General features: G+C 38.4%; 1 protein-coding gene across 33 annotated transcripts in view; it reads right to left on the reverse strand.

Annotated features, from left to right (window-relative positions):
* The window catches only part of ZBTB20 (zinc finger and BTB domain containing 20), a 1063249-nt gene that overhangs the window by 107518 nt on the left and 929925 nt on the right, over positions 1 to 25806 (reverse strand). The window lies entirely within an intron of this gene.

The following is a 25806-nucleotide window of genomic DNA, read 5'->3' on the forward strand; positions in this document are numbered from 1 at the left end:
TATGCAGCATTCTAAACATAAAACTGTGAAAACTTATTTTAATGCGCCCTCTCTCCTCTTTTGTCATTCATCTTCATTTCTATTCATATACATGTTTACTATCTTTAAGAATCCTGTGGTTCAACCACATAAAAACATAATATCTCCAAAGAGTAAAGCAAATTATGCTGAATACTCACCCCCTTGCCAAAGTGTTTCTAGAACATCTTTATTCCTAGATAGTGTGCTCTGCCTTAGATTTAAACTTCTAGAGGGTAGAGTACCTGGCTCCTTAGCAGTTTTTTTTTTCTTTAACTAATGTGTTTGGTTTTTACATGCCATTTATTTTAAAATATATCCCTACCTCTTCTCCACCCAGTGAGCCCTCCCTTGTCACAAAGATTTAGAAAGGAGGAAAAAAGCAGTTCAGCAAAACCAACCAACACATCAACTACATCTGCCTCTCCTTTAGTATCAAGTATTAATTAATATTAATTAGCTTTTATACAGTATATAGAACACTTTGTTCAAACAGCCACTTAATAAATATTCAACTCACTTCGATTTTTCACTTCAGAGGTGATGTAGAAAAGAGAAAATCCTTCCTCTCCTCCTTTTCCCCAACTCTTTCTCAAATGAGGTTCCTACTTATATATGCATGTGTATTAGACTGGGTTACTTGTGAATCGAGGCCCTGGATATTTTCCTTCCAAGCTCTTGTCTTCATAAAGAAATAAAGCCCTGTTAAACACGAAATTGCAAATATGTGGCTCTGTTTGAATCATTTACTTGAATATAATTAGCATGAGAACTAATTTTGATCACTGAAAAGATAGAAGGTTCTTTAACCCTTTGTAACACAGAGAACATCTACACAATGTTTATGGTTGTGGAAATATTGTGTCTTGCTGTTGTCCTTCTCCAACATGCTTATAGTTGGATATTTATAATCGATTTCAAAGTGCAAATGGTTTTAATGTTGGTTCTCAGTTTATTGTTTCCTGAAAGCCCAGAAGTCATGGAGCTTTGCAGGACAGATGACAGAATAAATGATATAGATCAAAGGTATGTATGCACATAGACAACTCCTTTCATTTGTGCCTTGATCATTCCCCCACCTACGATGTTGCTCACATTACTGTCTCTTACTTTTTGTCTTAGAATCAGTACTGTGTATGGCACAAGGCAGAAGAGCAGTGAGAACTAGGCAACAGGCGTTAAGTGGCTTGCTCTAGCTCACATGGCTAAGTAGAGTCTACTACCAGGTTTGAACCCAGGACCTCTGGTCTCTGGGCCTGGCACTCAATCCACTGAGCCACCTCGCTGCTCCCTCACATTGTCCTCTTCATCTTCTCTCCACCTAGCCAAGCTCTCCTTACCCTCCTGGCCCCCAACATCAAGTCCAGCTCTGTGAAGCCTTTTCTGACTTGCTGGCCTTTGCCCTCTTTTTCTGAACTCCTGTTTGAAGACTATAGCATATAATTCAACATATATAATTTCTTGTATTGTCTACTTGTTTCATATATTGGTTTTACAGCCCCATTTTTATTGTGGCCTCATGAGATCATGTTGTAAATAAGTTTATATTCTAGCTTGGATTTCAGAAAATACTCATTGAACACTCGCTGATGGAGTGATTACAACATTAGCTTGTTTACCTAGAAAAGAGAGGGAAGGAGAGAGGAAGGAACAGGAAGGAGAAAGAGGGAGGCAGTAGGGAGGAAGTAAGAGAGGTAGAGGAGAGAGAAAAGAAGGAAGAAAAAAAGAAAGAGAGAAAAAATAGCTGACTATTACATATTTTTGCTCCAGTTAAAATTGTGATCAGAAAGTGAGTTGGCCTTATAGCTTCTGAAGCAGTAGTGCTCTTGTATCATAATAGGGAGAGCACCTTGATAATGACCCTACATCTTCTGTCTTTGCATTTTCCTTCTGACACTTAAAACTACCACTGGAGGGAGCAGCTGGGTAGCTCAGTGGATTGAGAGCCAGGCCTAGAGATGGGAGGTCCTGGGTTCAAATCTGACCTCAGACACTTCCTAGCTGGGTGACCCTGGGCAAGTCACTTAACCTTATTGCCTAGCCCTTACCACTCTTCTGCCTTAGAACCAATAAGACAGAAGGTAAGGGTTAAAAAAACCTACCACTGGACCCCAGGAATTCCATGTCATCTCCTGGCATTTTGAGATTAAATGGATGGCTAAGGTACCATTATATCCAGATTCTGAAGTTTAAATTATTGCACTTTTCACAAGGAATCTTAACTGCCATGAAGATGGTCATGGAAAATGCAGGAAAATTTCAGGACAGCTTTGTAAAAAAGTTCTTTTCACTTTTCACTGCAACAGTTTTAGGACCCCAAATAAATGGCATTATCCTGCCCTGTAAATGAATGTGATTTAAATTAGTAACCCAAGTCCATGAAGGATGCATGTACAAGTATAATGCTATAGAAGATACCAAGGTCCATTTTATTGCTATTTTCATTTATATCTACCATGGCTTCATTTATATTTGACTTCATTTCTTTCAGGCACCAGCTTTTGGCCTGTCTGTGGGACATATTAGATCTGGTGATGGGAGATGAGAGTTTAAGCTCCTTTCCCTTACAGTATGTCTACGGATGTGATTTGAGGTCATTGTTACCTGTTACAGTGATCAGTTTTTTGAATGAGTTGGGGAAAATATTATGAGGTCTAAGTGAGCAGAGCATTGGGTAAAGGTCAGGTTGAAAAGGTAAGAAACAAAGGGACAAAATAAAGAGATCCTCGGTAGTAATATACTGCTGTGTGAATGCTGACCTTCCTTTACTGGGAGTCAGTGCTCATTTACAAGATTGTTGAAAGATAATTATCTACAAGTCAATGTGGAGGGTAGAAATTAAAATCAATGTCAAATTGATTTAAATTGGCAGCCAGATCAGGAATAAAAAACCCCTGAAAGAATGAGTTTTCAGGGGCATCTAGGTGGCCCAGTGGATTGAGATGGAAGGTCCTGTGTTCAAATGTGACCTCAGATACTTCATAGCTGTGTGACCCTGGGCAAGTCATTTAATCCCCATTGCCTAGCCCTTATTACTCTTTTATCTTGGAATCCTTGCAGTATTGATTCCAAGAGGGAAAGTAAGGGTTTTAAACAAAGAAATGGGTTCTCTTAGGCTCAGTTTCCTGATCTGTCATTCTTGAATTATAATGATTCTTTAGAGATGACCCTTATTTCAGTAACTCTGCATTAAGATTATATTTCCATGGAAGGATATCCTACAAAATGGCTAAAAGGTCTTTTACATACAAGTATAAATTCCAAAGAATTTTGGTTAAAGCCAAAGGGCAAATGAGTCTTCCAAAAGGATGCTTAGATGGAATACACCATGCTATTGAGACATTTGACAATTAATCCTCATGGTTAAAATTTTCCAGATTTTAGTTCTGAGAGTAAAGATAATGGAAAATGCACACCTCTTGGGAAAAGATAGACACCATGTGCAGCCTCTGGCCAGGAGGCTCAATATAGGACAATGACTTGTTCCAACAGTAAGAAGTAGGTCAATAGGCTTTAATTGCACAAAGACTTTGGGGCTGCTCACATATATATTTATAGAAAGTTTGGAAATCATATTCTAGAGACGTGGTCAACATATTTATCTTACTAAACAGATGGTGGTACTTTGGAAAAATTCACCATATACTAAAAGGTTCAGTGATTAGTAGGAATTAAAGAGAAAGGGCAAACTTTTAAAATCAACTCGAAACTCCTGTGAATTGCCACTTTCCAAGGAAATTCTGTCTAGGCTCAAGTTGGCTGAGGCTTGGAGATGGTTTTGGAAACTTTAAAAATAGACAGGGGGATATTTTTCATATTTCACGTAGACATATTATCTTCATTTATAAGGAAATTTGTGACAAAAAGCACTTCACTTCAGCTCATGGGAGTTCTATGTTAGGAAAAAAAACAAAACACAACTTTCCATTCACTGAGAAAAGGTAGAACATATGCCATCCCTATGACATCTTATACAAAGGAGGCTTGCAAGATATAAATCTTTTGCTCAATAAAAAGCTTGGTCACCCCCAATACTCTGCACAGTGACTAGCCATACATCACTTTGTCTACAGTGCAAAAGCAAATAGAACTAACCTCTCCAATGACAAATTATGTGGCAGCTCTATCTTTTAGTTCAACTTGACCTGGGAGGGTACAGTGATTAAATATCTCCCCTCCCCCAAATTTCTGGCTACCAAAACTAGATCTGGCTGCAAGGAAATAGTAAGGGTTAGGGTTGGGTTTACAAATGTATTTGAACTGACTTCAAGAAGACAAGAAACATCAATGCATCTGGAGAATGGAACTTGCAATTGACTGTTCTTTGCCATCTGGTCTCAAGAACATTTTCTGCTTGCAAGTTACATAAGCAATGAAAAAGCATACAAACAACTTCCTGTATGATGTTTTTGGTCACTTATAATGACGCATTACAAAGTAAAACAACTAAGTATGAGCAACTCTTTCTCAGTCCAGATGACAACATACATTATATAACTAGGATGGCTGACAGGATATCTTTATTCTAAAGATTTGAAACAAAAATTAGTTCTCTCTACTAAAGTTCTAAACTACCAAGACATCCTAAATTTCAAAATAAAAGGCTTTCCTCCCTTTCAGAAGTTAAAAAAATGCAACCTATTTCAGCCAGCACTAAAAGCTAAATGACAGTAACATCACATTTATCTAGCTTCACCAGAGATTGAGATGTTCCACATAAGTGAGTTTTCTAGATAACTGCAATTTATCTCTTTAAGCACTCTAATTTTTTTTTTATTTTGACCATTTTGGATGGAAAATTTCATAAAATGTACTTCACACTTCCCTGCATTTTTGAACATTGGGCATTAAGAGAATCATTTAACTGTCTCTCAATAGCTTAGGGTCACTGTAATGAATATTCATTACTGGACTATGTGGCAATACTGGTTGGTGCCTTCTTTAGTTTCTGTCTCTCTTTGGCTGTCAGACTATTAACAATCACTTCTCATTGTACTCACTGTGCCTATCTAACAGCCTCATCTTTTCTGGGACTCAGTTTCCTCGCCTATAAATCGATGAGGTCAGTTTACATAAACTCTAGGGTGGCTTTCAGTTCTAAAACCATGGCGAGCATATTTCTAGTTAGATTCTTCACACATCAGGACAAGAAAGGACTTGGGAAAAATATAATCATAATCCAGTTCCTTCATTTTAGAGGTGAGGAAACGAGGTCCAGGGATATGAAATGATTTACTCAAGAGTCACACATTGAGATAGCATCGGACCTCAGCCTGGAACCCGTATCTCCTGATTCCCAGTCCAATGGGTTTTTCACTATACTTTAATATCCACTTGCTACATTCTGTTGTCTCTCTGGTTCACTCTGGGCCATGTAAGCAGACAGCAAAACTGTGTGACTCGTATATTAAATAAGACTCAATTAGATAATCAAGGCTTAAAAAGAAAATGCCAGGCTTGTGTACAAGGGTATCGAGGTAACTACACTGCATGTCAAAAGGTTTTTTCCAACTTATTTTCTTATTGGAAACTGTTCTGAAGGGTTAAATTTGCCGGAAGGCTGACCTCTGAATATCTGAGAAATGACAATGTTGGAAATCATTTTTTTTCTTGGTGTAAATTGGCAAATGCTATTATTTTGAGTGATGTTGCTCAAAGAACAATTCTCTATCACTTTGCTTGGGAGGGAATGTGTCAGTGTGATCCATTTAGTTTCCATTCTCTTAATTTCCTTAAGCAATGTAACTAATGAGGTTAAATTGAGAAGTAAGGATCTAACACATTTTCAAGGTGAGGCAGAAGGAACTTGGGTGATTTTCTTCACCAAAGAAAGACAAGCAAATGCACTGGTCATGATGGTAAAATTCTCTTAGCTTTATTTTCCCTACTCACTAAGAACCTGTTGTTTTTTTTTTAGGAAAGCTTTAAAAGGGTTTCAAATTATCCCTTTTTTATTATGCACTTGACACATATCAATGTTTCCATAGTTAGAGAACAGGCAAAAGAGAATTAAATAAATATAAATCTCAATTACATACAACTTATATTTTTTAAGGTATATGTTGAACTTAACAGGGCATTACTAGCACAGCCCTGCTTGTCTGTTCCCTTCTCAATTTTCCTCTCTCTCTGTGTGTATATATATATATATATATATATATATATATATATATAACCCCAGTCTTCTATCTTAGAACCAATACAGTAAAACAGTGATAATGGCCAGGCAATGGTGATTAAGTGATTTGCTCTGGGTCAAACAGCTAAAAACTGTCTTAGGCCAAATTGGAATTCAGAACCTACCCTCTCCAAATATGGTACTCTATCCTACTAAGACACCTAGCGGCCCCCTTCTCTATGTATATTTTATTTTATTTTATTATTTTAATTTTTTAAAAAACCCTTACCTTCCGTCTTAGAGTCACTACTGTGTATTGGCTCCAAGGCAGAAGAGTGGTAAGGGCTAGGCAATGGGGTTAAGTGACTTGCCCAGGGTCACACAGTGTCTGAGTAGTGTCTGAGGACAGATTTGAACCCACGACCTCCTGTCTCTAGGCCTGGCTCTCTCTCAATCTACTGAGCCACCCAGATGCCCCCTCTATGTATATTTTAAAAGTGTTTTGCTGATCCACTTCTCTTTCTTTTTTCTTGTTTTTGTATCACTATCACTCTTCGCCACTCCCTTCTTACTCTCCCTACCAAATAAAAAGTTTTCTCATGTAAAAATGAATACAATAAAGTAAAACAAATGTACACAGTCTTATTGGAAAATGTCTCATTTTATACCTCTAGTGTATCACTTCTCTGCCAAGAAGAGTAAAGCATAAATCATCATTAGTGCTCTCTAGCTGTGACTGGTCATTGCACTGATCACAGTTAAATCTTTCCAGATTGCTTTCCTTCACAGTGTTTTAGTTATTATTTAAATTGTTCTCCTAATCTTGCTCATTTCACTGTGCTTCAATTCTTCTAAGTCCTCACAAGTTTCTCTGAATCTATCCCTTTTCTCATTTCTTAGGGTACAATAATATTCCATCATAGTCATATGCCATAATTTATTAGGAAGTTGAGTGGTACTTGGAGTCAGGAAGACCTGAGTTCAAATGTGGCCTCAGATACTCGTTAGCTGTATGACCCTGGGTAAGCCACTTAACCCTGCTTGCCTCAGTTTCCTCATTTGTAAAATGAGATGGGGAAGGAAATGGCAAACCACTCCAGGATCTTTGCCCAAGAAAACCCCAAAGGGAATCAGAAAGAGTCAGTCACAAAGAAATGACTGAACAACAAAAATTTATTCAGACATTCCCCAATTGACAGACATCTACTTTGTCTTCAGTTCCTTGTGAAAGTAAAAATATTTCAAATTATTTTGTTTGTAGAGGCCTCATGAGCACACCTTTTAGAAATCATAAAGAAGGGATTGATTCTACTTCTATGTTCAGAAACAGGCAACGAGTGACCTGCTGATCTCCCTCACAATCAAAATTGTGAACAAGGGAAAACCATCATTTATCCAACAATGCACTATTTCAGAATTTGTGATAAGTGAGACAGGGTGGGCTGAAGCTTGCTTTCTCCATTATATTTAACAACAAAAGTATCTATGGTAATAATAATAATAACAACAACAATAAGGTAATAGTAATGTTAAAATTTCAGTGGACCATACGTAAATATTGTTTAAACCCTTTCCTTCTGTCTCAGAATTGATACTCAGTATTGGTTCCAAGGCAGAAGAACAGTTGGGGTTAGACACACAGTTAGGGACACACAACTAGGATGTGCCTGAGGCCATATTTGAATCCAGGACCTTCCATCTCTAAGCTTGGATCTCTATCCACCTAGTTGCTCCTCAATGGATCAGATTTAACTTAATTTTAGCAATCTCTTTTTGCATACAATTCACAAATCAAGTGCAAATAATTCTCATTTGTTCATTATAGCAGGGTGGTCTTCACAGACTTTTGCTTGACAGGCAGTCAAGAATAGTCTATCAGAAAGCATTTATTAAATGCTATTTTTGTTATCTTGGTTCAAGTGACTGCATGTACCAAAAAAATAACAAAACTGCATTTCTTTAAAAATATCCTATGATTCATACTTTTTACTAATTCAGATGGATCCCCCCCCCTTTGCCCCCATTCTCAAAGTACTTGAATTAGTGAGGTTCTATTGTATGTTTCTGGGTTCCTAAAGTTAGAAACTTAAGTTTTCCCATGAATAAGATAGTTTATTAGATTAATTAATGTTCTTTAAAGTGCTTTAAAAATGGAAAGACCTATGTAAGTGCTAAACCTACTTCTTATTAATAGGTATTAGGTTATTATCAATAAATCTGGAGAATTTAACAGGAAACTCACTAAAAAAAAACACCTTATAGTCGTTCTTAGAAATGTCAATTCTAAGGTAGAAGAGAGGTAAGGGCTAGGCAACTGGGGTTAAGTGACTTGACCAAGGTCACACAGCAGGAAGTATTTGATTCTAGATTTGAATCCTTCCAACTCCAGGACTTGCCCACCCAGCTGACCCCCCCCCCCCAAAGAGTTAGAACTACTTTTCTTAAAAAGAAAGAAACAAAAACAAATTAAAAAAAAACTTACTTTCTGCTTTAGTATCAGTTCTAAGACAGTAGAGCAGCAAGGGTTAGGCAACTGGGATTACATAACCTGTTGAAGAGCACATAGCTAAGAAGTGTATGAGGTCAAATTCGCCCTAACTCTAGGCCTGGAGCTCTTTATCTGCTGTGCTGTCTATCACTCACTCTTACAGGGCCAGTGAGGCTACAGGTGCTCAGACGTAAAGGGCCAAAGTCTGAAAGTTTAGCGATCACCAACAGTGTGAAGATGTCCAAAGATTCCTAAAATTCATTCACAATATTCTTGATTTTCAAGCATCTCAGAGAGCACCACGACTTCTCCAAATCTCTCCTTACCCGTAGACCTTGGTGAACACAGAGCTAGTTTCTACCACCTTCATTTCTGAGCAGTATAAAAGCCAGAATGATTCCTTTTTTTTCTTAATCCCAAAGAAGACTAACGATTGAATAATTTTCTCACATCTCTGTTTGCACTTTCACAGTCTGGATGCATTGATTTGTGTCTTATAAGTAGACATTTCCTTTGTTGGCTACAAATCAATGCTATAGACCAAGGCTGCCTCTACATTTCTGCCTTTCTGGCTCTACAAAAACAAAAAAAACCACCCCAAAACAAAACAAAAAAAAGCAAACCCAGACCAAGACCTTATTTAATTATTTTCTCTAAAATTTTTAAATTTCATTGGTTATTAAAATTGTAAGAAAGGAAAAAGCAATAAATCTCAAGAGAAACTCCTTCCAATCCTGACTTGGCTTTTTTTATACAGTTAATCACAGAGATGCCTAATGTGATAATGATGTGCACTTCTACCATTCAGGGCCTGGTATTCCTTTGTTAACACAATGATGATCCACTCTTCTATACATCACAAGACTGACCAATGCAACACACTGTGATGTCACAGTCAGACATGACTTCATGGCAGGAAAAAACAAAAAGATGAAAAAAGGTTCAGTACATTCCCCTTTCAATCAAACCTTATAGTGGGCAGGGGAAAAGGAGAACTAACCTCTTTTTTTTTTTTTGAGATTGAAAGCAAGAGATCTCTCACTTGAGTGCAAAAAAACTTAGCTCTGAAGATACCCCAGTGCTTTCCCACAAGAGGCTGAGCATGAAAAAGGACAAAGAAATTCTACCATCAATCAGAATGCAATTGCATGTCCTGAGCAACAGGTGGAAAGCAAGCAGGCACGATTTGATTCACCTAGATTAAAAGAGCAATTTTCCATCCCTTTCTTCAGAAATAGCCAATCAATTTTGGCTTAACTGTTGCTGACTGTATGAGGCCCATTCTAATACCCTCCTGATTTAAATGGTATATTCCTGGCTGAAGGCAACACTGTAGGAACAACTGGAAAGTCACCATGAAAGAAAGAGAGGAGCACCAAAGGTCAGAGATAGCATGACAAAGCTCATTAATTTCGAAAATTAACATTATGGTTTGTCTAGATGACATGACCACAGCCACATCAGAATTTCTAATCACCATGGCACAACCTGGGGGCTTGCATATTATAAACTTCCCTCACACAATTGTCTAAAAATCTAATCCTGGAAGCACTGAAGCCTATAAATTATTTTAGTCCCTTAATTCTGGAAAAGAATCTTTCACAGATCACGCAAACATAAACAGTGCAAATGCTGAGCTCCTACTTTTCTATGACTTTCAAAGGAAAGGAGGGAAGTAACTTCAATATTTGTGAAAGCCCCGTTTCAGCATTTGATGAGTGAGTATCCTAAAGTCTCCTAAATTTTGTATACCAGAAAGAGGATAAGCACTGCAATATTGTATCAGGCTGCACTGGGCTGGGAAACAAATTAGAGAAGGATATGTAGAGGGTAATTTCACACAGCATGACCAAACACTGGGATTCTTCAAACAGCCCTCCAAGAAGGAAAGGTCTAGACAACTGGGTCTAGACAAGTCTCTCACAGAATCAGAGAATGTTGGAATTGGAAGGAACTTTGCAGAGATCAAGTAATCTAACCAACTCATTTTTACAAAGTAGGAAACTGAGGGCCAAGGAGGTTTAATGCTTGATTAAGGGAATGAATGAGTGGCAGGGCAGGGACTAAAATCATATCTTTTCACTCTCAGTTAAGTCATTTTCCTGCAGTACCACATTGTTTCTTTAGAGTCTGATGAGCAAGAGAGAAAACAAAAAAAAAAAACAAGAAAAACAAAACTCTTAAATGGATCCTGCTTGACTAGAGAAAAACTTGATAGCACCTTTTCCATGTTTCTATAAAATAGTCTCAATCACATACCACATAGGCAACTGTTTCCTTAAAAGGTGGGCTCAGGAGATATAAATATATGTGGCAAGGATCAATGGCAAGGATGAGAGAAGTTTAACTCAAAAAAGAAAAGATAGCGTGAGGACACAATTGCCATCTTCAAATATTTGAAGGACTAACATGTGGAAGAAGGATAAGACATGGTTTTCAGCTCCTTGGGAATACAATTGGGGTTAGTGAGTGGAAGGTATATAGAAATAGATTTGGGGCTCAATATAAAATTCCTAAGCAATTAGAAATGCACCAAAATAGAATGAGCTGTTTTGCAAGGCAGTGAGGTCATCATCACTGGAGGTGAAAAAGCAGAAGCTAGATGACCACTTACAAAGTAAGTGATACTACTATAGAGGAGATCTGAGTATTTGGGAGGGGTGGGATTACATGAAATCTAATCTTCTGTCTGACAACATAATATGTCCCTTTTCTGAAGACTGTCACTCTAGTTAAATATGGATAAGTTTACCATTAATAGTTTGGCTACCTGGTGATAATTGTTGGCCATGTCAATTTATGAAACACAACTATGAATTAGTCCTTAGTACTCTGTGGTCCCCATCTGCTTCTTCGGTGATGACAAGGGCAGCAAAGGGAACAAATAGTCTATAAATATTAACTTAGCAATTGGTATTCTAAATGTGAGAACTGTGTCTGGTAAACAAAAAAATGGACATGTTACTGGGGAACTGAATCAAATCATATTAATCTCGACACTCTCAATAGAAATGAAATCAAAAGAAAAAAGGAAGTTTCAGCTAAAAGGGTGGTTCACAGATTCTTCCTTCAGAGGGAGATAACAGTGCTCAGAGTTGGCTTGCTGGATAAACCAGGGGCAATAAGAAAGACCATTTCATGAGACACTTGGATATTTAGCATTTCATAACTCAAGTTAAGTATTTTTAAAAAGATCACCAAGAAGCACATGAAAAAGTGCTCTACATCTCTTATAATCAGAGAGTTGCAAATCAAAACAACTCTGAGGTACCACCTCACACCTAGCAGATTGGCCAACATAACAGCAGAGGAAAGTAATGAATGCTGGAGGGGATGTGGCAAAGTAGGGACACTAATTCATTGCTGGTGGAGTTGTGAATTGATCCAACCATTCTGGAGGGCAATTTGGAACTATGTCCAAAGGGCGCTAAAACACTGTCTGCCCTTTGATCCAGCCATACCACGGCTGGGTTTGTACCCCAAAGAGATAATGGACAAAAAGACTTGTACAAAAATATTCATAGCTGCGCTCTTTGTGGTGGCCAAAAACTGGAAAACGAGGGGATGCCCATCAATTGGGGAATGGCTGAACAAACTGTGGTATATGTTGGTGATGGAATACTATTGTGCTCAAAGGAATAATAAGGTGGAGGAATTCCATGGAGACTGGAACAACCTCCAGGAAGTGATGCAGAGCGAGAGGAGCAGAACCAGGAGAACATTGTACACAGAGACAAACACACTGTGGTACAATCGAAGGTAATGGACTTCTCCACTAGGGACAATGCAATGTCCCTGAACAATCTGCAGGGATCTAAAAAACACTATCCACAAGCAGAGGATAAACCGTGAGAGTAAAAACACCGAGGAAAAGCAACTGCTTGACTACAGGGGTGGAGGGGATATGACTGAGGAGAGACTCTAAATGAACACTATAATGCAAATACCAACAACACAGAAATGGGTTCAAGTCAAGAAAACATGTGATACCCAGTGGAATCATGTGTCGGCTATGGGAGAGGTGGTGGTGGGGGGGGGAGGGAAAAGAAAATGATTTTTGTTTCCAATGAATAATGTTTGGAAATGACCAAATAAAATAATGTTTAAAAAAAGATCACCAAGAAAAGTAAATTTAGTTGTTTTTTTTTAAACCCTTACCTTCTGTCTTGGAATCAATACTGTGAATTGGTTCCAAGGCAGAAGAGTGCTAAGGGCTAGGCAATGGGGGTTAAGTGACTTGCCCAGGGTCACACAGCTGGGAAATGTCTGAGGCCAAATTTGAACTCAGGAACTCACATCTCTAGGCCTGGCTCTCAATCCACTGAATTACCCAGTTGCCCCCTAAATTTAGTTTTTTGTAGCAATATTGACAAAAAATTCTATAAAGGTGTACCTACAAAGTAAATCAAGTATATTTTAATATTCTGTGACTTCAACAAAAAGAAGGACAGAAAAAAACAAAATGGAAAACATAGTTTAAGAATAAAAAGGATGGAATATAAAGCCTCATAGGCTAAATAAAAGCTTAATACCTACACATTGAATATTTTTCTCAAAAAGGGAGGTGGGGAACACTGGACAAGAGAGCACTGAATATAACAAATAATGAAACTGATTATATCCTAATAGATAAGAAATGACTAATCACTAACATGGGAATAATTTTAGAATATACTATCTGTGTATAGTCAGACCATCAATTTACTAAACCAAAGATCAAAATCAATACCAAATTAAGAGAATAAAAATGAGAAGATATGGTGTGTAACTGGGACAAATCCAATGTGACCTCTTTAAGCAAGTTCTTGATGCTGAAAGATGGCTAACAGTCATGTACACAGACAATCACAATTTCCTAAGGAAGTTGGATGGAAATCAGTAGGGTCATGATTAGACAAGAAACTGCCACAAGTAGATCTGCTTGCCAAGCAGAGATATGGTAGCCAAGGGCAACACCAGTTTCAAATATATATTTATTTGCAAAGTCTTAGGGTAGAAAAGGGGTGGAGGATTTTATGCAGTAGAAAAAAGGAGAAACCAAGGCCAAAGACAGTTTGGTGAGATACTCATCCAACTCAATCATTTGAAGGCTTTTGAGGATTAACCTGGAATGAACATAATGAACAAACATAACTTTAAAAAAGTAGATCTGTATAGCTTTCTAGAATAAATTTCCTCTATCAAATTCAGCAAAGCCACCATATTGTGTTTCTAACATAAGAAATCCTGATGCTATGTGAGTAAGTGGAAATAGCACTGAAAGAAAAAAGAAAGGACAGCAAAAGTAGCTGGATGAAATCAAGTAGCAGAGACAGTCCATGGTGGAGGGGAGGGGGGACAGTTTTGAGAGTATTCAGAAACTGATTCCCAACATGTATGAAATAAGGGAGGATATCAGATGCTTAGGAAAAAAATTAGAGATATTATTATGAAAGAATGCCATATATTTGTCCACATTTCTATCTCTATAAAGTCTTTAGGAAAATAGTCTACATGTGTGTTGGGGGCTACTTTGATGAAGGTATAAGAAGGTAGCAGTCTGATTCTTGCAAATGAAATACTATCACTCACAGGCTACTGTCAACTCCTATCCATAAGCTCTCAAGGAGTTCTGAAAAAGTAGGAATAGCTAAACCTGAGACATAACCTACAGAGATAAAACAAATCAATTCCCTCTTCCTACCCAAAACCCCACCTCCAAGATGCTAGCCTACAATCAGGGCAGTTTATATGCTCCAAAAGCTAATTGGACTGTTAAGAAGTGGATTAAAGAAAGAAAAAGAGTGGGGGTAGAGGGTAGAAATAAAAGGGAAAAAACATGTCCTTGTTGAAAGTTTTAAATTACAGGCTCAGGGAAAAAAAACACCAACAAAAAAACTGGCATTCCACCATATCCGGTCTAGTTACCAAATGGAAAAATGGGGTCATTAACATGTTTATTTGAATTACATTAGTCCTTCTCTTTCATATTTAATTTATTCAGTTAGAAAAAAAAGACACTGCAAATGACACTGAAAGATAGGAGTGTAATGGATCAGGGAACTAGTAATGAATGACTGTTTCCCTGTTAAGGTGTTTTCTGGGTTCAGATTAGTTCTTTGTTATTTTTTTCTGATAGGAGAGCAGTAAGAGAAGGAAAAATAAGGTACAAATGGGTACTTTCGTTTATTTTAAAAAGAGTTGCCTTTTGATGGGGGTGGGGTGTTATTTTATTCTACATAGGAAACTGGCCTAAAAACAAGAAACAGAAAGTAGGGATAAATAAACACTTCTCTGGTTAGAGTACCTCAAAGAGTAATGCCTGTCCTGTATTTTTTTTTACATTTTTATAAATTATATGGAAAAAGGAGAACACAGTAAAATCTCTTAGTAAATTGATAATACCCAGCTTTTTAAGGTGGTAATAAAATACCAAGTTGATAGGAATAAAGGATAGGAAGATCTCTTGAGGGTGGCAACACCTGGAAAAATAGCTTATTGATTTGAAAATGGGACACTGATGTAATTCATCTTGGGGGAAAAAATCATATAATTTATAGCAACATGACTCTGCATTATCAGTTATGACCAGATAAAGGAGGTTGGAATTACTCTAGTATCTTCCCTGAGGTTATTGACTAATAAATGTTGAGGTAGACAACAAATGGTACTGGGAAAGAATACTGGAAACAAAATGGGAAACCTGTGATAAAACTTCAAAGAGCATGCTCAAACTGAAGGCTAGCTGTGTTTGATGTTTATTACTTCTGCCATCACCACCTCAGGGATTAAGGGATTCCTCTTCTTTTAGAATTCCACCTATTCTCTTTGTCCCCTACTGAATCCTTCCAGATGAATCCCCCCCTCCAAACACAATATTCTTTGCCAGTCATTTAGAGTTCAAATTTTACTTTGCTACAGTAAGATTCAAACTAGGTATATATATCGGTAGTTAAATTTACTATTATTTGGTCAAGCCCCGTAGTATACTTGGCCATAGACACCTAACCTCAGCTTTTCACTTTGCCCTATTTTCCTTCCAGGATTCCTTGTGGTCCTGTTTCCAGTCCTTGGGGATCTAGAGGGCCCTTCTGATTGGGATCCATGTACAACCCCAAGTTCTAAGTCAAAATACTATCCCCAGAAGCCATCTAACACCCTTGCTAATTACTTGTTTTCTAGACATTGACATTTATGTTCCTCTGCTTAGATCAAGTTCCATTAGTTCTCTAGCTTCTCAATGTATTGACTTTACTTTAAATCCTTTCTCCATATCTGGTTCTTTGTCAAGATTACACAGCTCTGAAATCCTTCCTAACCTGGTCCCTACAGGTTAGTTGCTTACACACTCATTTATGGGGGATGATACATAAGTCAAAATTTTTTTACAATTACAAAGCAACTGGTCTGATCTCATCAATCAGCTTTATGATAACAACAATAATAATTGGCGTTTATGTAGCATGTAAGACTTTGCATGCCTTAATATCACAACTCCCTCAGTATAAAACAATGTATTTGCATTTGGAATAGTATGTACTCTCTTTGGCCATCTCAAAAAAGATACTGGTCCAATACTAATTCAAATTATTACAGGGATAGAGATAAGGATTAGAGTTCTTCATGAAGATCATCTAATAAGATTATGAGATTTTAAGTGGCAAAATCAAAGACTGAGAAACATAAGGCTGAAGTCTGGAAAGTAATGAGAACATGGATAAGGTGAATCTTGTTCACCTAAGCTCAAATAGACTTATTCACCAAAGCCTTGTAAATTTAAACTTGTCACTCTTGAAACTTGAAAGAGTGTATTTATGGTCAAATGACAAGTACAAATTTATACAATAATAAAAATTACCCTAAGAAGTAATACTAAAACTTTTGTGTCTAAATGGTCTTCTTAATCTTCTTCCTTACTTTTTTCTGCCTCTTTGTAGATCTACTATCAACATTTCCTCCTTTCTTTTATTCTCTTTCTCCAACCCACCACAATCTAAAGTAATTTTTAGATTGTTTCTCCCTCCCTCATCAAGAATTAATTGTGGAAGAAAGGGGAAAAAAGTTTTTCCAGCTTCACTTAGTCTAGAGCAGATATCAGTCTTTATGTCCTTGAACTTGAATTGACTTTTGTACATATCTTTCCAGAGGAAGTAGAAGGAAGTCCTTCTTTCAACTGTGACACATGTTCAAACTTAGTTCCCCCAAAGGATCCTTGTAAGCCATAACTCCCTTATAGCTCATGTTAAGAGGGCGCTCCTGTTAGAGACTAAGAAATGAAGCATGCTGAGGCCAATCGAACACTAGTATGGAACATATGGAGCATCTAAGTAGATATGGGTCCTATTCTGTTAATAATAACTCATATTTATATAAGGCCTATTGTTTGTATAACTGCCTATTGGGCACTTTACCAATATTATCTCATTTGATCCTCACACCCTTTGAGGTAGGTCCTATTATTATTTGCATTTTACAGATGAAAAAACTGAGGCAAAAAGAGGCTAAATGACTTGCTCAGGGTCCATGCACAACTTGGTCCAGCCCCCAAATACATTCTATCTATACACAAATGATACATAAATTCTTGAAGCTTATTTTTTTTACCTTACCATTTGACTGAAATTTCTCTTTCCAAAGTTACTGATACTATCTCGACAGATAAATCTGATGTTCCTTTCTCACTCTTTATCCTACTTATCGTTCTTCAGCTGTTGACGCTGTCAACCATCTCCATCTCTTGAATGTTCTCTTCTTATCTGGCTTTTGTTACATGGATTTCCCCTGGTTCTCCTCTTACCTGCCTGCCTGTTCATTCTACATGCCCTTTGTTGGAATATTGTCTTCCACCCCCAACTGTTTGTATCCCACAAGGTTGTGCCCTGAATACTTCTCTCTTTCTATCCTGTTTGTCTTGGTGATCTCATCTTTTCGATTCTGAGAATTATCAAGCTTATCCATCAGCACTAATTTCTCTCCTGAAATCCAGTCCCATAACCTACCTGCCTGCCAGACACCTCTATCTAAATATCCCAAGAGCCTCTCAAACTCACTATGTATAAAGCAGAAAGAGGAGGCACTGAATCAATGTTTTTCTTCATTCATTCACTCTTCCCTAAATTCTCCTTTTCTCCAAACTAACCTATTTTTTGTTAAAGGCATTACTGTTTCCCAAGTCTCTCAGGCTTGCCTTCTTCTCAGTCATTTTTGACCATCCTTCCTTCCCTTTGCCCCTATATCAAAACAGCTGCAAACTGTCCTCAATTTTACACCTACAACTCTCATAAGCATCTCCCTTCTATGCAGCAGTGATTCTAGTTGAGGCCTTCACTGCCTCTTACAAAAGGTTCCTCACAGCCAGTCTTTTCTCTCTGTATTCTGCCTCTCTTATAACTGTCACATCATGTTCCACAAACAAAAGTCTACCCACAATCACTCTTGCTCAAAAAAAAAATCTTCAATGGCTACCCAATTCCTCTAGAATAAAATGCAAATTCTTCAGGCTGGAATTCAAAGCCTTCCACCATTTGGACCCTACTTATTTTGCCAGAAACCCATAATCAAACATTCTTTCACTTCCATGCCCTCACAGCCCATTTTCTTTACCTCTTTTTTATAGAAACTTTTCCCTTAATGAAAAATAAGCTTTTACTGATAGTTTCTGTTTGATGGCACCACCATACTATCCAATTTATCTCTCCCCATCGCCTTCCAGAGAGCCATTCCATTTGGGTACTTTTTGAAAGGGAAAAAAAAAGCACAACTGACTGGTACACTGAAAAAGTCCGAACTGATGCAAAGGGAAGTAAGGAGAACCAGGAGAACACTGTACACAGTAACAGTATAATGCACAACTTTGACATAGCTGTTTTTAAAAAATACAGAGATCCAAGACAATTCAAATGACTCATGATGTAAAATGCCATCTGCCTCCAGAGGAAGAATTGATGGAGTCTGAAGGCAGATTAAAACACACTTTATTTCATTTTCTGTCTTCTTCTTTTTTTTTTAAATTCAAGATCTCATCCACAAAATAACTATTATGGAAAAAATGTTTTACATGATTGCACATGTAAAATCAATATCATATTGCTTACAGCCTAAGGAAGAAGGGAAGGGAAGAAGATGTTTGGGAATTCAATATTTTAAAAAAGTGAATGTTGAAATAAACATCAAAAAGAGAAAAAGTCTGAAAATACATATCTCATGTCTTCAAATACTACTTGTTCTTTATAATTTTGTTACATTGACTTGATTTTTTGGATGCTGTCATTCCTTCCATTAACATTGTTGTAATTATCACGTATATTGTTTTCTTGGCCCTACATACTTTACTGTATTGATTCCTATAGAACTTTCTATACTTTTCTATATTCATCATCTACATCATCTGTTATAACACAGTAATATTCCATGACACTCTTATACCATCATTTGATAAACTATGCTCCAGTTGAAGAGCATCTACTTTGTTTCCTATTCTTAATCATAATAAAACATGCTACCTTAAATGTTTTAGAGTATATGGGGACATTTTTCACATCAGTGGGTTCCTTGGTGTATAAGCTCCTCAATGGACTGTCTGGTTAAAAGACTTTGGGCATTTCAGTCACTTTATTTACTAAATGGTTGTACCATTCATTTCACAGCTCCATGGACAAGGTATTGGTGTGCCTGTCTTCCTTCCTACAGCCTTTACAACACTGACTATAGATAATTTTTGTCATTTTTGCCAATTTTCAGGGTGTGAGTTGAAACCTCAGGATTGTTTTGACTTGCAAATTTCTTCTCTTTGGTGTCTTGGAGTATTTTTTCACAAGCATCTCATAGAATCTTTAGTTTCCTTCAAGGTTCAGCTCAGGTGCCCCCTTTTTCCTATGAGGAGCTTTTCCTCACACTCCACTTGTCAAATTACCTTGTATTTACATGTCTGTGTATATGTCTGGGAATATCGAGGACTATTTCTGACTTTATATGGCCAGAGCCTTGTATGTTTTAGGTAGTTAGTAAATTCTCACTGAGTAGATTGGAATTAGATTTGAGAGTATGAGTTTATTACCCTTTTGGATTGCCATCAAGAAAGACAACCAGGCATTCTACAATATGTCTTTCAGTACCATAAAAAGACATGCAAGGCTAAGTGGGCAGTGTTGTCTGGTTTGGTGTCACTGATCTGTCTTGTGTGCAGCAAAGCCAAGACTCTCAGGGCAGTTGGTGTCTGTTTTAATGTGGCCAGAAGTGTCTGCCTCTAAAACAGCACTCTTCCGGTCCCATCAAAAGCTCAGCCTACATCTTAATTCTGCTTTGCAGTTGCCCCAACACATCAGAATTTGGCCTGCTGCATATCAAACCATGGGGTCATTTTGTGAAGTATACATTGGGAAGAGAGGTAGGATTGCCCTGGAACAGGCAGACGGACAGTCAATAACTAGTGACCTCTTCTTCTTTAGGCACAGAGTCAAAACAGGCTATTTTGCTAGCTCTTTTGAGAAAGGAAGTCATAGATATATGGAATCATTAAATATGGGCCCAACACTTGTTTGCTATAGCACCAAAAGAGAGGAGGGAATAATTAATAAAAACAATAATAATAAGTAACATTTATAGCACTTATAATCTACCAGGCACTGTACAAATATCTCACTTGATCCTTCCAACAAACCTGTTAAGTAGCTGCCATCATTATTATTATTCCCATTTTATAGATGAGGAAATTGAACCAGAGTTTAGCCAACTAGTCTGGCATCACACAGCTTAGTAAGTCTATGAGGCCAAATTTGAATTAAGGTCTTCAGAACTTTCTGAAATTTTCCTGAGCAGTCCATCTTAGTTTGAACTTTATAATGCCTAATTAACCAATTACATGTACATATTAAGCTATATTTTAAATACTGTTTTTGTTTCTCATTAATATAAGGATCAAACAAATCATTTTAATTCTTCAAAGATACTAGACAATTCTTATCAAGTGACTGACTGTTTGAAGTGATGAATTACTAAATAATAGTATGATGGCTATCATTGACTATTGCTGTCTGCCTATTTCTACTACCCATTGCCAGTTATACCTCTGTCTCTCTGTCTCTGTCTCTGTGTCTCTCTGCAGAGGACAGACTCAACAATTACCAAGTAAAGAAAAAGAGGGGGTGGGGGAGAGGAAGAGTAGAGGGACTGCCATCAAATCTTGGAGAAAAACTAGACTTACCAATTCTAATGAGCTTGGTTTTCTCTATACATTGAAAGGCAATTGAAGGAAGATGTTCGAGGTGTTTTGTGGCATGAAAATACTGTGTCATGGACTATGGTAATGATTTTTTCATGTTAAACAACTTTTCAGCTCTTCAGAACTGGACTTCCTTTCAAAAAAGAGGTAATCAGTGACTACTTTGTTGAAGAAGTATGAGGTAGGCAGATCATTAAATTTCTGTGCCTCAATTATTTCTTTGGTAAAATGGGTATGGTTTCATTAAACTTGAAGGTCACTGTTTGCATTTACAAAATTATTAGGAACTGGTTATAATTATTATTAGAGTCTAAACTACAATACCCTAGGTGTAAGTGGGATGAAAATTTGTGTTCATTTCCCCAGGGTACCATTTCCTTCCCTAGGATTATGACCCAAGTATAACCTTCTGGTTACTGCTTTGAATGACAGCTAACAGCTCCTTAAATATCCCTCTGGAGGATCCCAGCTTACTAATGACCATCATTGGCACATGAAAGAATGAAGGGTCTCTGTGGCATTAAAAAAATTGAAATGAATTCCCCAAAACATAAATTCAAATTGCATTATTTTAAGTCATGTTACATCTAAATATTAACTTGTCTCTTTTTTAACATTATTTTATTTGGTTATTTCCAAACATTATTCATTGGAAACAAAGATCATTTTCTTTTCCTCCCCCCCTCCTACCACTTCTCCCATAGCTGGCGCACTATTCCACTGGGTATCACATGTGTTCTTGATTCGAACCCATTTCCATGTTGTTGGTATTTGCATTAGAGTGTTCTTTTAGAGTCTCTCCTCTGTCATGTCCCCCCCACCGCTGTAGTCAGGCAGTTGCTTTTCCTCGGTGTTTCTACTCCCACGGTTTATCCTCTGCATGTGGATAGTGTTTTTTAGATCCCTGCAGATCGTTCAGGGACACTGAATTGCCACTAATGGAGAAGTCCATCACCTTCGATTGTACCACAGTGTGTTTGTCTCTGTGTACAATGTTTTCCTGGTTCTGCTCCTCTTGCTCTGCATCACTTCCTGGAGGTCGTTCCAGTCTCCATGGAATTCCTCCACTTTATTATTCCTTTTTGCACAATAGTATTCCATCACCAACATATACCACAATGTGTCCAGCCATTCCCCAATTGAAGGGCATCCCCTCGTTTTCCAGTTTTGGGCCACCACAAAGAGTGCAGCTATGATTAAATATTAACTTGTATTTACATAGTGTTTTGAGATTTTTAAGAAGGCTTTCTATGTCCTTACAATGATTCTGCAAGGTAGGGAGTACAAGCATTACTATCTCCATTTTACAGATGAAGAAAATGAAGCCTATATTGCCCAAGGTCTTGCAGTTAATGAGCATCATAGTCCCTTTTTGAAGCCAGTTCTCTCCAGACTCCAAATCCTGCTTGCTATCTACTTTATTTCCTGGTCCCTACCTACAGCAATGGTCTTGGGGGCAGCTAAAAGGCTCAGAGGATAGAGTGCCAGACCTAGGAATGGGAGGTTCTTAGTTCAAATATGGCCTCAGATACATCCTAGTTGTGTGGTCCTGTGCAAGTCACCTACCCATTGGCTAGCCTTTACCTCTCTTCTGCCTTGGAACCAATACCCAGGGTTAATCCCAAGATGGAAGGGAAGGATTCTTAAGAAACAATACAAGGGTCTCATAAAGGGTCTCATAAAGACATAAAGATGCATGTGCACTGGTGCTCTTAAAAGTGGCTCCAAGCATTTCTTTATTTATTTGAGAGAGAGGAAAATATGGAAGAGGGAAAATTTTTCTTCTGATTCCCCACATTCAAAGAAAAACTTCTTAGTGTAGATGACGCACCTAGAAGAACACCCTCCGGAGGAGTGTGCCTGACCTCTATCTAAACTCCAGGGACAGATGTGTGGCTATTGGTTGGTCGGTTGGTTTTTATACCTGAAGAGGACCAAAATGGCATCACTATGCTGGGATCAACGTACAGTGTGTCAGATTAGACCAATACAAGCTCGGAAGGCTCTTCCACAGGCTGGGCACAAGTGATGTGGCTACCGCTTATGACCAAGTCACTTTCTTTTGTTCTAGGACCTGTCTGCTAAAGAGCTCCACGCATGGCTGGTTAGCTCAGTTGCCCCAATAATGCCAGGAATGTTGGGGCTACCTCTGTTCAAATCTTGACATTCTGGAGTCCAAGAGGCAAGAGAGTACGGTGATGGGCCATATGTTATGGCAGAAAGAGTTCTGGAATGTAACTTAAAATACAAGAGACCTAGCTCTTATTCATGGCTCTGTTTTTATTAGCTCTGTGACTGGGCAAGTCACTGACTCTTTAGGGGCTTCAGTTTCCATAGGTGTATTATAAGGGAATTAGGCTATGGGTGGGTTGGTAGGTCGCCCTTTTGGTGTTGAAAAGTTGCAGTCACGTCTGATTCATGTAGACCTTATTTGGGATTTTTCTTGGCAAAGATACTGGAGTGGTTTGCCATTTCTTTCTCCAGCTCGTTTTACAGATGAGGAAACTGAGGTAAACAGGGTTACAATGATTTGTCCTGGGTCACACAGCTAGTAAGTATCTAAGGTTGGATTTGAACTCCATTCTTCCTGACTTCAGGCCCAGTGCTCTATCCACTGGGCCACCTAGCTGTCTTGGGGCATCACACATGTTAATGTTTTTGAGGATTGTAGGCTCTATTTCCATGGAGAATAGTCATTGACCTCCTTACTTCCAGTTTCTCCCCTTCAAAATAAATCCTTAACATTGCTACCAGAACAAACTTCAGAAGGCCCTGTTCTCACCGTGCTGTTCTCCTACAAAGTCTTCAGCACTCGTAGGATAAAATACAAATTCCTTAGCATAGCCTAGTATATAAATAAGGTATCCCTCTAGCCTTATGTTAGGGGTCTAACTTTAAATGCTATAAATTCCAGTTTAACTTGCCTCCAAACTTGACATTCCATCTCCCTTATCCAGTAATTCCCACAAGCTATACTACATATCTATAATGCATTATTTTTTATTTGTGCCTTTAGGAAATGGAAAGAAGGAAACAAACACCAATTAAGCTCCTCCCATGTGCTATACAACATGATACGTGCTTTATAAATATTATCTCATTTGATTCTTCACAGCAACCCTTGGAGGTAAGTGTTATTATGATCTCCACTTTATAGTTGAGGAAACTGAGGCAGAGGTTAAATGACTAGGCCAGGGTCACACAGTTAGTGAGGATCTGAGGCTGGATTTGATTTCAACTCTTCCTGACTCCAAGTCCAGCTTCTGCCTTTAAAGTGTAATTCAAGCCAGTAATTAATTAATTGGCTAATTAATTAATATGTTTACTCATCCTTCTCCCCTTGTGTTCTTAACTCATCATTCAACATACATTTAATTAAGTGCCCATTTTTAAGCAAGGTACTGTGCTGTGTGTAGAGGGTGACACGAGGTGAGGGTGGGTGTGTTACAGAAATAGCATAAAAATGTCTATCCTTGAGGAGCTTACCGTCTACTGGAGAAATGGGGATAGGAGGAGATAAGTGCAAAATAGCTACAGAACAATAAACATAAAATGCATATTAAGCAATTTGTTGAGAGTAGCGTGCTACTACCTAGGAGAACCGGGAAGGCCTTACGCAGGAAGTTTGGTTTAAGTGGTCCTGAAGGGAGCAAGGGCTTGGAAGATGGGTGGCGGGGGCACAGCATTCCAGACATGGGGAAGAGCCAGTGCAAATGAGCCAAAGGTAAAGGACAGAGTTTGGGGAACTGAAAATGGGTCAGTTCGGTTCCCAAGGAGGGACAGCAGGGTTCATTTCAATAACCACTGAAAGATAGGCTGAAGCCAGAGAGCAAATGGCTTTAAATGTCAAAGCAGTTTCTGTTTTATCCTATAGTTAATAGGGAGCCTTTGCAGCTTCTAGAGCAATGAAGTGATACAGTCTGACTCATCAGTCAGTCAATAAGCATTTATCAAGGGCCAGCTATGTGCCAAGCACTGTGCTCTGTGCTGGGGATACAAAAGAGGCAAAAGTCGGTTCTTGCCCTCAATAGGGCAATCTACTGGGAAAGATAAGAAGCAAACAAATATGTACAAAGAAGTTACAGACCAGACGAATGGGAAAGAATCTGTCCAAGGGAAGGCATCTGAATTTAAAAGGGCTGGGAAATGCTTCCTTATAGAAGGTGGAGCTTTAGTTGAGACTTGATGGAAGCCAGAGAATCCATCAGGTGGAGGTGAGGAGGGAAAGCTTTCTAGGCATGGGGGACAGCCAGGGAAAAAGGCCCAGAGCCAGGAGATGGAGACGGGATGTCTTCTACACAGAACAGCCAGGAGCTCAATGTCACCGGACTGAAGAGCACATTGTAGGGAACAAGGTTTAGGAAGACTGGAAAGAATTATGCCACTGTCAGGGAGGAGAGAACAGAGGTAGGAAGGGCAACTGGGAGTCTATGGCAACAACTGAAGAATCTCAAGATGAGAAAAGGCAGGCAAACCAAACAAGTGGAAGCAAACTGACAGCTTTAATAAGAGTCGATAATGACATGGTCAAGGTGAGACCTAGTGGCAAGTCATTTTGTGCTAGTTTTAGATATTTTGGCCAGTCTGTAAATCTCTTTCCTCTCTCTCCATTTTCCTTTCCTTCCTTGCTCATCTCTTCCTTTTTTTCCTCTCTCCTTCTCTGATTGGAGGTTCCAGGTGGCTCACCATATTGATGTTGGACTTAATATGGACAGCCAGTTAGCTTTAGCCTTACCGCAGCTCAGAACTCCTGAACTCAAGTAATCCACCAGCCTCAGCATCCCCTGCAACAGGGACTCCAGGAAGATGGAAGACAAGAGGAGAGTAAGAGAGTATTGGAGGGGCAGCTACATGGGGCTTGAGAGACAGGTCTACAAATAGAAGGTCCTACATACAAATCTGGCCTCAGATACTTCCCAGCTGTGTGGCCCTGGGTAAGTCACTTAACCCTCACTGCCTAGTCCTTACTGCTTTCTGCCTTGG

This window comes from Monodelphis domestica, chromosome 4 (assembly GCF_027887165.1).
Source record: "Monodelphis domestica isolate mMonDom1 chromosome 4, mMonDom1.pri, whole genome shotgun sequence".
NCBI classification, from domain to species: Eukaryota; Metazoa; Chordata; class Mammalia; order Didelphimorphia; family Didelphidae; genus Monodelphis; species Monodelphis domestica.